The sequence below is a fragment of the Rhinopithecus roxellana genome, chromosome 14, assembly GCF_007565055.1.
Source record: "Rhinopithecus roxellana isolate Shanxi Qingling chromosome 14, ASM756505v1, whole genome shotgun sequence".
In the NCBI taxonomy this organism is placed as follows: Eukaryota; Metazoa; Chordata; class Mammalia; order Primates; family Cercopithecidae; genus Rhinopithecus; species Rhinopithecus roxellana.
The window spans coordinates 39,944,709-39,960,824 of NC_044562.1; the positions used below are offsets into that span (position 1 = coordinate 39,944,709).

The 16,116-nt window shown below is 34.9% G+C and overlaps 1 pseudogene; it reads left to right on the forward strand.

Moving 5' to 3' along the window:
* The first annotated feature begins 2,753 nt into the window (after positions 1-2,753).
* LOC104655698 lies at positions 2,754-16,048 on the forward strand (annotated as a pseudogene).
* The last annotated feature ends 68 nt before the right edge of the window (positions 16,049-16,116 follow it).

A 16,116-nucleotide genomic window follows, 5' to 3' on the forward strand; every position in this document is an offset into this window, starting at 1 on the left:
TTTAAACAATAATATCATCTATATGACTATACTTTAAATATTTGATTACATCTTATTCAAGGTTTAACATGAATCATATTGTTTACAGATATGCCAGATTTTGCTAATTCTCATAGTGAGAGTCAAAATTATCTATATAGCTCATTAGCTATATTAAGAGGCTAGTACATTGTTTTTATTAAAAAAAAAAAAAAACTTTACTCTTTCAGGAGACTCTTAACCAAGAAGATAAAAAGTTGCAAATAAAACTTTATTGTTAATTCTAGTAACTTCATGAGCCTTAACTACTCTTTCACATAAACCATTAAAGTGACAGTTTACCTTAACAGATGCTTTAATTCTCTCACCTCAAAATTCTCACCTTATTCTGCCATCAGTCCTAAATTACTAAAATTATTATCACCTAATTGTGATCAATCCCCTATATTTGAACCACCTTAAATCAGACTTCAAAATGTCAGTAAATATCCCAACATTGCCCTTTCTTCTCTGGGATGCTCCTTACACAGTACTACAGAACGATAACCTATTCATCAACAGATTGCTTGGGTGATTTCTTGGGAGCCCAGCGTTTGGTAATAAGATAGATAAAATACTTTCAAAAGTGTCTCTCTAGCTGTTTGGGCCTCTGCATTTTGCTCACTCTGTCCCTCTACTATTAAGAGACAAGCAGAGGAGTTTAAAAATATTTTAATATTATAGTTAAACTGTGACTTAATGCCCTGAAATGTTATTCCAATTTTAATCCACAAGTAGTATATAAAAGAGAAAATAAAATCACATGTAAGTTATTACTTTCAAGTTCTTTCTTTGCCAATATTGAAAACATTAACTTAACCTCTTATTCTTGATAATATGTTAGGAGACTCTGGAGAGGAGCAAATAAACAAAGATTACCAGAGAAGAAAGGAATAAAGAGCAAAAGAAATATAAACATACTAAAAAGTAAAAAAAAAAAAAAGGTTATATATTTTAAATATCAGACAGTGGAAAATAAGTCTAAATGAGGGTATTAGGTGTGCAAAATTTACCTCCACTAAAATACCAATGTTTGGAAGACTGTTATTAGGATCACAAGTTTTTTTATAACTTATTTCGTCTTCTTTCTGCACCCTTATCCACTAGTTAACAAAGAGTAAAACAATGTTGGGTCATGCAGTTTTTTAATATAATCATTTAATGATGGCTATATTCTCAAACATTCTCTCATTGGGATCAAAATCCTTAATTATTTGGATAGTTTTCCTTTCACCTGCTAAGTTAGTCTTATCATGGTACTTTGCTGTTGACGCTTTCTGATTCTCTTTATCAAGAGCTGCGATCCCTATGCTACAAAAGAATCATAGGCAGTTCAGTGAGTTAAACTTCACAGCCTTCTTTACCTGATCATGCTGTGCTATAAAATTGCTGTTACCAAACCGCAGACTTCTCTTGGTTGTAAGTGGAGGGATCTCTTTTCAGGTCCTAAATGGACAGCAGGGCCAATGACTCCTCTTTTTGCCCCCAAAAGTTATTTTATTTATCTAACGCATCATTCTCTTTTCCAAAAAGTGAGAAATCAGGACTCACATAGAAGACTTGTCTCTCTCCCTTTCCCCCCAATACCTTCAAGCCGGGGAATCAACTGACTTTGCTTCCACTCCTTTATTCTTTTTGCTTTGCAGAAACAGGTGAATCCTGATCCCTTTCCTACCACAGGAAACCTGAATTACTGGAGTCCTCTAAAGTACATTTATTGATATAGTAAAGGAGAATAAAGAATTTGGGAAATCCATTCTTAAGACAATATCCAGACATTCAAAGCTATTGTTTCATGCATAATCTGATTTGAATGTCAAAAATATATATACTGCTTATGTATTTCTTTTTGCATTCCATCTGTAACACATTTTAATATTCCTCTAAGTAGAGAAAGTAGGGTAAGCCAGGGCAATGGCCAGTACTCAAGAAATCGAAATAGTAAGACATTATAATTTTAATATCAGTCACTTCTGTTAAAAGCTTATTTAAAAGCTCACCATATTACCATTGAAAAATTATTCTTTTTGCTTAATTTACTATTGCACTTAATACATTTCTTAGTTTTTAAAATTAAAATTAGTAGATATTTTAAAAGAGTAATACAAGCTTCATAATGAAATGCATTACTTCTCTCTTTTAACCTAACAAAATCCAGAAACAATTTGCTAAGAAGTAAATACTATTTTCTGTTTTTAAATAATTAAGGTAAATGCATGAATTATAAGTTCACTTGGGTGTGTTTTGATTAAGGAACACACCCCTTAAGCACACTCCTCAGAGAACATTTTCATCAACCTCATCAACCTTAGAAAATTTCCTTATGTTCCTGTAGGGTCAATTTTCTACACTCCAGAGGCAAACAGTGCTCTGATTTCTATCATGCCATGTTACTTCTGCCTCTTTTCTTAAAATTTATGAATGATTACCTAAACTACGAACCAGTACCATTTATATCTGATTCCTTTCACTTACATAATGCTTTTGAGTTTAATCGAGATTGCCACATGTGTTAGCATTTCATTACTTTGTAATGCTGTGGATTGCTGTAAATACCATCCACTCTTTCGGACCATGGGTTTGGCGTCCTTGGATTTAACCAACCAAGAGTAAAAAATATTTGGGAAAAAAAAATGTGTCTGTATTGAACATGTACAGATTATTTTTCTTGTCATTATTCCCTAAACAAAGCAATATAACAAGTGCTTTCATAACATTTACACTGTAATCTAGAGATGACTTTCAATCTATGGGGGCAGAGTCAAGAATGGGAGATAAGTGGAGGTCTGAGCATCACAGCCGCCCCCTGTTTTCTCTCCCCACCTTTACCCGTCTGCTCAGCTCACAGAATACCTTTCCACCATGACCCCCTCAGCAAGTTCCTGCTGAAACAAAACATCAAGCAGGTGTGCATATCCCTGCCTCAGGGTGGGAAAAGTTCAGGCCATGTGTATCTGGATCATTGTGACTGGAGAATGACTGCACTGCAAGACCCATACCCTGGACAGTGAGCCCAAGTGTGTGGAAGAGTTGCCTGAGTGGAATTTTGATAGCTCTGAAAGCTCCAAACAGTGACATGTGTCTTGTGCCTGCTGCCATGTTTTGGGACCCCTTCCACAAGGACCCTAACAAGCTGGTGTTCTGTGAAGTTTTCAAGTACAATCGAAAGCCAGCAGAGACCAATTTGAGGTACATCTGTAAATGGATAATGGACATGGTGAGCAATCAGTACCTCTAGTTTGGCATAGAGCAGAAATATACCCTCATGGGGACAGATGGGCAGCCTTCGGTTGGCCTTCCAATTGCTTTTTTGGACCACACAGTCCATATCACTGTGCTGTGGGAGCAGACAAAGCCTATAAGAGGAATGTCTTGGAGTCTCATTACCAAGCCTGCTTGTATGCTGGAGTTAAGATTGCAGGGACAAATGTTGAGGTCATGCCTGTCCAGTGGGAATTCCAAATCGGATCCCGTGAAGGAATCAGCATGGGAGATCATCTCCTGTTTCATCTTGCATCATGTATGTGAAGACGTTGGAGTGATAGCAGCAACCTTTCATACGAAGCCCATTCCTGGGAACTGGAATGGTGCAGGCTGCCACACTAACTTCAGCACCAAGGCCAAGTGGGAGGAGAAAGGTATGGAGTACATTGAGGAGGCCATCAAGAAAATAAGCAAGCGGCACCAGTACCACATCCATGCCTATGATTTCAAGAGGTGCCTGGAAAATGTCTGTTTCCTAACTGGATTCCATGAAACTGATGGCAGAAGCGGCCCATCTGGAGCAGCTGCTGCCATGATGCCGGCTGCAGTCAGGGAGGCACCACCCGGGCTCTGTGCTCCATGGAGCAGGCAGGAGCCAAAAACAGGTGGGATCTCTGCCGCCTCCTGAGTTGGAGAGGTGGGAGCTCCACTCTTCCAGGTGCAGCTGTATCCTCCCAGCCATGACTGCAGACCCAGGCATCACTGTACTCTCGGGAAGCTGGGAAGTCCTCTTTCCCCCAGACTCAGAAGTGCCTGCTTGTGCTACCTGGCCTCTCCTGGCTCCTGGTGCCCACTTCGATTTTGGAGCAAAGTTGATGCTGAGCCCAGGCACAGTTGCGCCCTGACTGGGTGTGTGCACACTTGGGGCAGTGCTGACATGCCAGGCTCCTGCAGCCTTGGGCCCCTCTGGACTATGGGCACCTGTGAGCACGGGAGGGAGGCCAAGAGGCATGAAGGAAGCTCCACCTGGGCCTGCAGGCACCCCTCGGCACAAACAGCCTGGACACCTTGGGTGTCTTGCATGGCAGGTTGATGGTGGTAGGAGGCAGAGAGGCTTCTGGAGGGGAAGGGTTGGTTCCCTGGTGAAGCCCCACCTTCAAGCCAGAGAAGGCCTGAAGCATGGGGGCCGGGCTGCTATTCTGCAGAGCGGAATGAGAACTTACGGTGCTTTTTCAGCTGCCGGTGGCCACCCATGGAACCAATCAGCATGCACTTTCTCCACTCTGAAGCCCATAAAAGCCCTAGACACAGTTAGACTCAGGCAGATAACAAGATGACCTGAGGGCAACTAGGAGCTACTCATCCTGGGTCTCCTTTGGTTGTATCTTTTATACTTGCACCAGCAATGAATTATAGTTCCAGTAGCTCCACACTTTCATCAACATTTGGTAGTATCAGTTTTTTACTTTAGTCATCCTTGTGAGTTTGTGGTGACAGATCAACTTTGTATGACATTATAGTTTTAAAGTTGTATTTTTCTGTTTATGAATAATGCTGAAAACATTATCATATACATTGCCCATTATTACATCCTCTTCTATATAGTATTTATTTTTATTGTTTTTTATTATTGGATTATAGGAGTTATGTTATGTTCTGAATTGAGAGTTGTCTGATTTTATACATACACCCCCACATACAGACACACACTCATTACTTCTGCCTCTGTTTCTAAAATTTATTAGTGAAAATCTCAACTATGTACTACTTGTGTCTGATTCCTTTCACTCATACAATAACTTTGAGATGAATTCATGTTGTGTTATGTGTTAGCATTTCATTCCTGTGTATTGCTGTAAGTACTATTGACCCTCCATATCTCCCTCTTTCTCTCTCTCTGTGTGTGTGTGTGTGTGTGTCGAGGGGGGGAATTATATGTTCCCTGTCTGAGATTTACCTATTTGCTTTTTTATTGGAGGAGGAGCATAAGTCTTTGGAGGAGCATAAGTGATTTTTTTTATATCAAATATATCCATTTTTATTGTTTAATAGGCTTTCATTAGTTTCCTATTACTGCTATAACCAATTACCATAAATTTTGTAGCTTAAAGTAACAGTAATTTATTATTTTACATTACTGGAAGTCAGCATAATGAAAATGTGTTTGCTGGACTGCTTTCCTTCTGGAGACTCTGTAAGAAAATCCATTGTATTTCCTTTTTCAATGTGAAAAGGTTGTCTGCATTCTGTAACTCATGTCTGTTCCTTGAATTACCCTAACCTTTCTTCCTTTGTCACATCTGTTCTGAGTCTGCCGCTCTTCTATCCCTCATAAAAGAACCTTTTGATTATATTGGTTCCAGCCTGATAATCTGGTATAATCTTCCAATCTCAGTATTCTTAATCACATCTGCAAAGTCTTCTTTCCATGTAAAGTAACATGCTCATAGTTTCAAGAAATTAGGGCATATATGTCTTCATGGGACATTATTTTGTCTATCATATTACTTATTTGGTCCTAAGAAATATTTGCTTTTCCCAGGATTACAATTGTAGTTTCCTGTGTTTATGCTAGAAGTTATACAGTTATAACTATTACCACTTGATATATTTTCCATCTCAAATTATAATGGTGTAAGGGATTAAAATTCATTTTTGATTCATAGATTTACCCACTATTTCCAGCAACATTTGTTAGAAAATGTTTCCTCATCTCATCAAGCTGTTTTGATACTTTTATCTAAATTTTTTTATCGTGTATGCAAATCTACTTCTGATTCTCCAATTGATTACATAAATAGAAATACCTGTTCACCAATTGTGTGCCTTCTTTTGAGAGATGTCTGTTCAGATCATTTGCTCATTTTTGAATCAGATTGGTTTTGGGGGGTCGCTATTGAGTTGTTTGAGGTCCTTATGTATTCTGGTTATTGATTTCCTGTCAGATAATTTGCAAATATTTTCTCCTCTTCTGTAGGATGTTTCTGCATTCTCTTGATTGTTTTCTTTGTTTTGCAGAAGTTTGATTAGCTTAGTATAGTCTCCTTTGTCTACTTTCACTTTTGTTGCCTGTGCTTTTGAGGTCTTACTACAAAAATCTTTGCTCAGACCAATCGATGTCCTGAAGTGTTTTCTTCTAGTAGTTTATTATTCTACTGATTTCTTCTAGTAGTTTCTTAATTTTGGGTCTTACATTTAAGTCTTTAATCTATTCATTTGATTTTTGTGCATAGAGAAAGATAAGAGTCTAGTTTAATTTTTCTCCATAAGGATATCTAGTTTTCCCAATACCATTAAGGAGACTGTACCTTCTCAAATATATGTTATTGTTGTCTTTGTCAAAAACGAGTTGGCTGTAAACATGCAGATCTATTTCTAAGTTCTCTATTCTGTTTCTTTGGTCTGTGTATCTATTTTCATGTCAGTGCCATACCGTTTTGGCTACTACACCTGTAAATGCGCAGATCTATTTCTAAGTTCTCTACTCTGTTTCTTTGATTTATGTATCTATTTTCATGTCAGTGCCATACCGTTTTGTCTACTATACCTTTGTAGTTACAGTTGAATCTTGAACAACACAGGGGGTTAGAAGTGCCAACTCCCACACATTTGAAAATTATTATATTTTTGACTTCCCAAAACCTTAACTAGTAATAGCCTACTATTGACCAGAAGCCTTATTAATAACATAAATAATGCATTAGCATATATGTTATGCATTATATGTTGCATTTTTACAATAAACTAAAGAAAATAAAATGTTATTAAGAGTCACATGGAAGAGAAAATATAGTAACTATTCCTTAAGTTTAAGCGGATCATCATAAAAGTATTCTTGTTGTATTCACATTGAGTAAGCAGAGAAGGAAGAAACATAGGAGAAGTTGGTCTTGCTGTCTTATAGGTGGCAGCAGCAGAAGAAAATTCAGATATAAACAGGTGGGAATTGAACAATGAGAACACTTGGACACAGGGTGTCCAAGGGGAACATCACACACCAGGGCATGTCTTGGGGAGGGAGGAGTGGAGAGGGATAGCATTAGGAGAAATACCTAATGAAAATGATGAGTTAATGGGTGCAGCAAACCAACATGACATATGTATACATATGTAACAAACCTGCACGTTATGCACATGTACTTTAGAACTTAAAACTATAATAATGAAAATAAAAAATAAATAAATTTTAAAAAAGAAAATTCAGATGTAAGTGGACCTGAACAGTTCAAACTCGTGTGTTAAAAGGGTCAACTGTACTTTGAAATCAGTTTGCATGATGCCCCTGTTATGTTCTTTTTGCTCTGGATTGCTTTGGCTATTCAGGGTCTTTTGTGGCTCCATACAAATTTTAGGATTGCTTTTTTCTATTTCTGTGAAGAATGTCATTGGTATTTTGATAGAGACTTTGTTGAACCTGTAGATTGCATTAGGTTAAGAATGGACATTTTAACAAAATTAATTATTCCAATCCATGAACATGAGATATCTTTCCATGTTTCATGTCCTCTTCACTTTCTTTTATCAGCGTTTACAGTTTTTATTGTCAAGGGCTTTTACTTCTTTGGTTACATTTATTCCAATGTCTTTTAAATTTTTTTTTTGTAATTAACATAAATGATATTGTTCCTTTATTCCCCTTTCAGATTATTCGCTGATAATCTTTAGAAGTAGCAGTAATATTTGTATGTTGATTTTGTATCCTGCAAGTTTAGTGACTTAGTTTTTCTGTTCTGACACCTTTTTGGTCGAGGCTTTAAGTTTTTCTAAATGTAATATAATATAATATAATAATATAATATAATATAATATAATATAATATAATATAATATCCACATACTGGGGCTTATCATAGGGTGAAGGGTGGGTGGAGGGAGAGGATTAGGAAAAGTAACTAATGAGTTTAATAACCCATTAATAACTAATGGGTTTAATACCTGGGTGGCAAAATGATCTTTGCAACAAACCTTCATGACACAAGTTTACCTATATAACAAATCTGAACATGTACCCTGAACTTAAAATAAATGTCAAACAAAAAAAAAAAGATGTCATCTGTAAACAACATCAATTTGACTTATTTCTTTCCAATTTAAATGCCTTTAATTTTTTTTTTCTCTTGCCCAGTTTATCTTGCTTGGGCTTTTGATACAACGTTAAATAACAGTAGTGAAAATGGGCATCCTTGTCTTCTTCTAGGCTGTAAAGGAAAGACTATGTTTTTCTCTATTTAGTATGGTACTGGCTGAGGGTTTGCCCTATATGGACTTGCTATGAGGTATGTTCCTTCTACACCTAGTTTGTTGAGAGTTTTTATCCTGAAGAGATGTTGAATTTTATAGAATGCTTTTTGAGCATGTACTGATATGGTCATATGGTTTTTGTGTTTCATTTTGTTAATGTGATGTATCATGTTTATTTATTTGCTTATATCAAATCATCCTTGCCTCCCTGGGATAAATCATACTTGACTGTCATGTATTATCTTCTTGATGTGCTGTTGAATTTGGTTTGCTAGTATTTTCCTTTTTGAAGATTTCTGCATTTATTTTCACCAAAACTATTGGCCTGGAGTTTTCTTTTTTAATTATATTGTTGTCTGGTTTTTGTATAATGATAATGCTGGTCTTATTAATAAGTTTAGAAGTTTTCCTTTCCTTTCTTTCTTTCTTTTTTTTTTTAAGTTGTTGTAATAGAACTGTTATTAGTTCTTCTTAAATTTCAGCAGTGAAGCTGAAAGCTCCCAGGCTTTTCACTGGTCAGAGACTTATTATTACTTTCATCTCGTTTCCTGTTATCAGGCCTGTTTAGACTTTCTCTTTCTTCTTGGTTCAGTCTTGGTAGGCTGTATGTGTTCAGGAATTTATTCCTTTCTTTTGGGTTTTCCTATTTGTTGATATATAATTGCTCATAGTATTCTCCACTGATTCTTTGTATTTCTGCAGTACTTCATATAATGTCTCCTTTTTCATCTGTGATGTTATTTATTTGGGCCTTCTCTCTTTTTTCTTAGACTATCTAAAGGTTTGTCAATTTTTATCTATCTTTTAAAAAAACTAACTTTTGATTTGTTGATCTTTTGTTATGTTTTAGTCTCTACTTTTTATATTTCTGGTCTGATCTTTATTATTTCTTTCCTCCCACTAATTTGGGTTTCTTTTTTTTGGATTTCTAGTTTTTTGAGGTGCATTGTTGGGTAGTCTATTTGAAGTCTTTCTACTTTTTTGATGTAAGCGTTTATTGTTATAATCTGTTCCGTTAGCATTGCTTTGGGGTATGTGGTATGTTCATTTTTATGTGTTTTGAAAACCTTCCAAATTTCCGCCTTAATTTCTTCATTGATCCATTGATTGTTCAGGAGCACCTTTTAATTTCCATGTGTTTTCATAGTTTACACAGTAATGAGTTGATCTCATTACTGAATTGTACTTTTATTTCATTGTGGTAATAGAAGATATTTAATATGATTTTGATTTTTTGAAATTTGTTGAAACTTGTTTTGTAGACTAACATATATTCTATCTTGGAGAATGTTCCATATGCTGATGAGAAGAATCTATATTCAATAGCAATTAAATAAAGAATTTTGTAACTGTCAGTTAGATCCATTGGGTCTAGAGTGCAGTTAAACTCCAACATTTATTTGTTGATTTTCTGTCTGATGATTTGCCCATTGATGACAGTGGAGTATTTAAGTCCTCTACTATTATTGTATTGCATTCTATCTCTCCCTTCACGTCTTTTAATATTTGCTTTATATATGTGTGTATGTATGTATACATATTTATAACAATTGTTATGTCTTCTTGCTGAATTGACCCTTTTATCGCTATACAATAACAGTTTTTTTCTCCCTTTTTACAGATTTGACTTGAAGTCTGTTTTATTTTGTTGTTGCTGTTGTTGTTTTGGTGTTTTGGGTTTTGTTGAGATGGAGCCTCGCTCTGTCACGCAGGCTGGAATGCAGTGGTGCGATCTCGGCTCACTGCAACCTCCACCTCCCAGGTTCGAGTGGTTCTCCTGCCTCAGTCTCCCGAGTAGTTATGACTACAAGCATGTGCCACCACGCCTGGTTAATTTTTGTTGTTGTTATTGTTGTATTTTTAGTAGAAATGGGGTTTCACTGTGTTAGCCAGGATGGTCTTGATCTCCTGACCTCATGATCTGCCTGCATCGGCCTCCCAAAGTGCTGGGATTTGAGGCATGAGCCACTGCACCCGGCCCGAAATCTGTTTTATCTGATATATGTATTGCTCATTTTGATCTTTTTTGATTTCTGTTTGCATGGAATATCTATTTCCAGCCTATTTTTAGTCTATGTATATCTTTATAGGAGAATTGTTTCTTGTAGGAAACTCTCAATGGATGAAAAACAAGAAAAGACCCATATACTTAGGGTCTTGTTTTTAATCCATTAAGACATAATTTCTTCTTTTGGAGAACTTAGTCTACTTATTTTTCAATTCATTACATGTCTTCCTTTGTGGTTAAGTAATTTTCTCTGCTAGTATGTTTTAAATCTTATTTTTATTTTTAGTGTATCTATTTTAACTTTTTGCTTTCTGGTTACCATGAGGCTTAGAAAAGAATCTTAATATTATAGCAAGTTATTTTAAACTTATGACAATTTAACTTTGATCATGAAAAGAAAAGAAATAACAAACAGAAAAGTAAAAAACTCTATGCTTTAACTTTTTCTGCTCCTAATTTTGACATTTTGCTGTCCCAATTCATACCTTTTTGTATATCCTATCTCATAACAAATTGTTGTCATTATGATTTTTGTTAGTTTTTTTATTATTCATATTAAATATATAAGTGCTTTTTATACCATAAATATACTATTAAAGTATTCTAAATTTGTCTGTACTTACCTTTACTAGTGAATTTCATACATTCAGATATTTTCTTGTTGCAAACTAGCATCCTTTTGTGTCACAGTAAATAACTCTTTTTTGTATTACTTGTAAGAAAAGTCTAGTGTGTGTTTGTTTGGAAAGTATCTCTACATCATGTTTGAAGGACAGCTTTGCTGAGCACAATATTCTAGGGTGGCAATTTTTTTTTTCTTCTTCAGCACTTTAAATATGTTATCTCTACTCCCTCATGGCTTGTGTAGTTTTCATGAAGTCTGTTGCCAAATGAATTGAGTCTCCTTTATATTTTATTTACTTCCTTTCTCTTGCTGCTTTTAGGATCTTTTGTTTGTTCTTAACCTTTGAGAGTATAGTTATTTTATGCCTTTGAGAGGTCTTACTTTAAATGAATTTCTTTGATGATCTTTAACCTTCTGTACCTGGATATTTAGATATTTTTCTGTATTTGGAATGCTTTCTGTTATTATTTGTTTGAATAACCTTTTTACTCCTTGATTTTTTTGAACTCTGTCTTGAAAGTCAATAGCATGTATTTGCTTTTCGAGGCTATACGCTAGATCTTGTAAGCATTCTTTGTTCATTTTCATTCTTTTTCTTTTTTCTTCCACAAGTTTATATTTTTAAGTAATCAGTCTTCAAACTCACAGATTCTTTTCTTCTGCTGTTGAGAGCCATCCCACCAATGCACTTTTCAGCTTGGCTATTGCATTTCTCAACTCCAGGATTTGTGTTTGATTAATTTTATTTTTTGATCTCTTTGCTAAATTTCTCTGAGAAATTTCTAAATTGATTTATTGTATTATCTTGCAATTTGCTGAGTTTTCTCAAAAGGCTATTTTGAATTATTGTTCTGACCCATTTCATCAGGGTCACTCACTGGCTTTTGTTTTGTCCATTTGGGGAGATCACACTTCCCTGTTTTTTCTTCTTGTTGCTAGATGACATCCTTAGTGCAGATTTGACACAACCCTAAATTAAGTTTGGAATGTTGTTGTCCAAGATGGGATGAGGAAATCCCAAAGGAAATATTCCAGCTGTGTGGAAAGGCTGGCCAGGGCTTTGTGTGCAGAGGACCCATGAAGCACACTTCCTACAGTGTGCTGCACAACAGCCACTCTGATTTGGCATTTCCTTTACTCGAGATGAAAAGCAGCTCACCAAGTTTTACACACTGGCTGATTCTAGCCTTCCTTCCACTATTCTTCTCTAGCTGCCCTCAGAAGTTTTCACTTACATACACTACAAACACTTGACTTTCCCATGTGGTAAGTCAAAGATGGTTTTCCTGTGAAGGAACCCAAGATGATGGGAAACCTGACTTTCCACCTTGATCTTACTTTTTCCAGTGTAGAAATCATGAGTCTGGGGGAACTTTCCTCCACTGGACCTGGCAGACTTGGGGAGGGTTGTTCTGATTAGAGAGGTCCATTTCTCTTACCTTTTGCTGGTGTTTTCTCACTTCTTTGTGGCCCCTCAGATTTTCTCAGTGTCAAATTTTAATTCTGGGATATTTCTGGTTATAATCTTGATACCGTTTTGGTTTTCTGTTAGAGAGACTGATACCAGATTGCTTCTACTCCATCATTTTGGTGACATCGTAAGCACACTTTTAATACGATTTTATATTGCAGGATCCTGTCTAGAATACCATATTGCATTTAGTTGTCATGTCTCCTTCAGCTCCTTTTTGCTGGAACAGTTCGTCAGACTTCTCTTGTTTATAATGATGTTGACAGTTTTGAGATATACTCAACAGACATTTTGTAAAATCACCCTGATTGGAATGTACCAATGTTTTTCTCCTGTTTTGGACAGAGTATGAATTTTGAGAAGGAATACCACATAGGCTAGGTACCATTTTCATCCTGTAATTTCAAGAGTACATACCACCAACATAATCAGCAGTGTGGATGTTGAGATGTTGACCATGATTGTCTGGCTAAGGTAGTTTAGTCATATTTCTCAACTGAAAAGTTATCTATTTGCTCTGCTTTACACATTTCACACTTTAGAAAGAAGACATTCTGTGCAGCTCATACTGAAGTTGTGAGGGTTATGCTCTACCTCCTTGGGGACTAGGAGCCTCATGAATTGTTCAGAATTCTTCCATAAGGAAGATCTGTCTCTTCCTCTATTGACTGATTTTTTAAACATATTGAAGCAACCTTGTGTTAGTGGGATAAATAATATTTAATGATATTGTCAGGACTCAGAAAAGAATGCTACAAAATGTAATGCTTTGGCATGCTGAGTGATTTTAACTAAGGAAGAACCAAACACCCTCCATTGCTCCCAATGCACACTCTTCCATCCCTTTGCAAATAAGGGACATTCATCCAGAAGGAATGCAGTTGTCCTAGGCCACCTCCCTATAATTTCATCAAACAGAGAAGATTAATTTACAGGATAGAATACTAGAGTTAACACCACACCTAGACTCCAGAGGAACTTAATCCCAGGGTATTCTCTGCTCTTTTCTCATTCATCTTCCCTAAAAATAATTTACTCTTCCGCTAAAATTGCATACGTCCCTCATTTCCCTCTCCCCTAAGAATAGGGTATTTAAGCTTCAACCATCTGGCCGTTCTTTGAGTTTTATACATTGCATGACTCCTGTGCACTTGAACATTAATATGTTTGGTATACTCTGTCTCCTGTTATGTTGTCTCCTGCCAGTTTATTTCTGCATACTCAATTATCAATCCTTCTAAGAGAAAACTAAAACTTGTACAATATACTATTGATTTAATTTGTCATGATTCTCAAGAAATTTTGAAACACTGTTAATAAAAATTGTTTTTCTTTTCCTTTCCTTGTAATGTTGTGTACAGTCATGATATTATAGATATGCTGGCCTCTAACTAGATGAAAATAATTTGCACAGGGCTTATATTATTTTATCTTTGAATGTTTGATAAAATTCACCAATGAAGTCATCTAAGACTAGAATATCCTTTGGGAACAATTTTGAATTGCAGTTTTTTATCTTTTCTTTTTTTAGAGATAGGGTTTCACTCTCACCCTGTCTGGAGTACAGTAGTGCAATCACAGCTCACTGCAGCCTCAAACTCCTGAACTCAAGCAATCCTCCTGCCTCAGCCTTCTGAGTAGCTAGGACTCCTAGATCAAGTTATTCTCCTGACTAGCTAGAACCCAGCTAAATTTTGTAAATGTTTTATAGAGATAGGGTCTCACTGTGTTGACCTGGTCTCAAACTCCTGGCTTCAAATGACCCTCCTGCCTCAATCTTGCAAAGTCCTCAGATTATAGGCATGAACCATTGCAACTGTCCCCAAAATTTAATTTTTTTAACATATATAAAGTATTTGGAAGTTTTCAAGGATTTTGTGCTTATTTCTAAGTTGTTCAATTTAATGGTCTGAAATACATAAAAACTTCCCAATTGAACAGATCATCTGTACCATTCAACGATCTATTCTTCCTAGTGTTTTTGCTTTTGTAAAGTCCCCTCCTTTTGATTGTGGGATCTATGTAGTAACTTTCTTCTAAAAAGTGATGCATACTTATATGTTCCTTATTTTATGTTCAATAAATGTGTCATAATACTTGAACTTCAAACTCTAAATTTTATTAAATTTCAAAGTACTTTTTGAATAAAACTACCTTGAACTGGAACATTAAATTGCAAAGAATTGAGAGAATCCAAATTTTAGGCTAAAAATAATAGAAAAGTGTGTATCTATATTTATATATAAGATTTCATTGAGTTTTATAAACTGACATATTTTTAAAAATAATTTTTCTTGGTTTGATAGCAAATTCATTTGCAAAGAACAGATGTGTGACTTCTGCAGCATTCTCAAGTTAACATTAAAGAAAACCACTGTCAAATAACAAAATACTTTTGTTATATGATTAAATGAATGCTCATGATTTATTTGATTACTATGTTAATATTTATACATTCTAAGTTCTACTCTGCTTTCTAAAATATTAAGTCAAGTAAACAATCTTGACTGTTGTCTATAGAGCTAAATAATTATTATTGAGCAAAACATTATATATTATTTATTTACAAATTTGTAAGTTAATTTTAAAATGTATTATTTAAAATATTTAATTCATATAAAATTATAGATTTAAGATACAAAGTTATAAAGTTCATAATAAACAAATATCTAAAAACTAGCTTAATAAAATACTACATTGAAATGTTTTTCAATTTTACAGTTAAATGTCATTTTCCACTACTGTAATACTTTGCTTTCAAAACATTTGTGGCTTTATTATAAAGAATTTCACACTTAATTTTTGTTTTAGAAATTTTCAAATGTATGTAAATTACATTATATTTTTGCATTTTTCTGTGCCTTTCTTTTGTGGTACAATACATATATTGTGGAATTCATTTATGTCACTCCATGTAGTTGTAGTTTTTAAATTTCACATATGCAGAGTATTTTATTATATGATTATCCTATAATAAGATATTATATTCAGTTAGGGAATTTCTATGGTTTTTACTCTTATAGTCAATGCTGCTATGAATAGGTAAAATTATTCATTGAGTTCGTGTAAGAGTTTTCTAAGGTAAATACCTAGGAATGAGATTCAATCTTCTATAACAAACCTTGTTGTTTTATATCTTCATCAAAACTCGGAATTATGACATTCAAAATTTTGACCAATTGGTTAAGACTAAATAATATTTTCTCATTTGTTACTTCAGTGATCACTAACATGGTTCACCTTTTTTTGTTGTTGTTGTTTATATTTATTGTCCAGCCTTTCTTCTTTCTCAGAAATTCTTGGACATGCATTTGATCATTATATTCATGAACTTCTATATTTTTAAATTAATTTTAGGACTTCTTTACAAATTCAGGATATTAACCATTAATCAACTTTATTTTTATTCTATACTTGTGTGTCCAGGTTATGGATTGTCTGCTCATCTTCTTTTGGGAATTGTTGATAAACTGGCATTTTGAATTTAGTTTGTGTCAAATTTATTTATTTTTAATTTATGTGTTTTGTATCTTGTTTAAAACATTCTTTA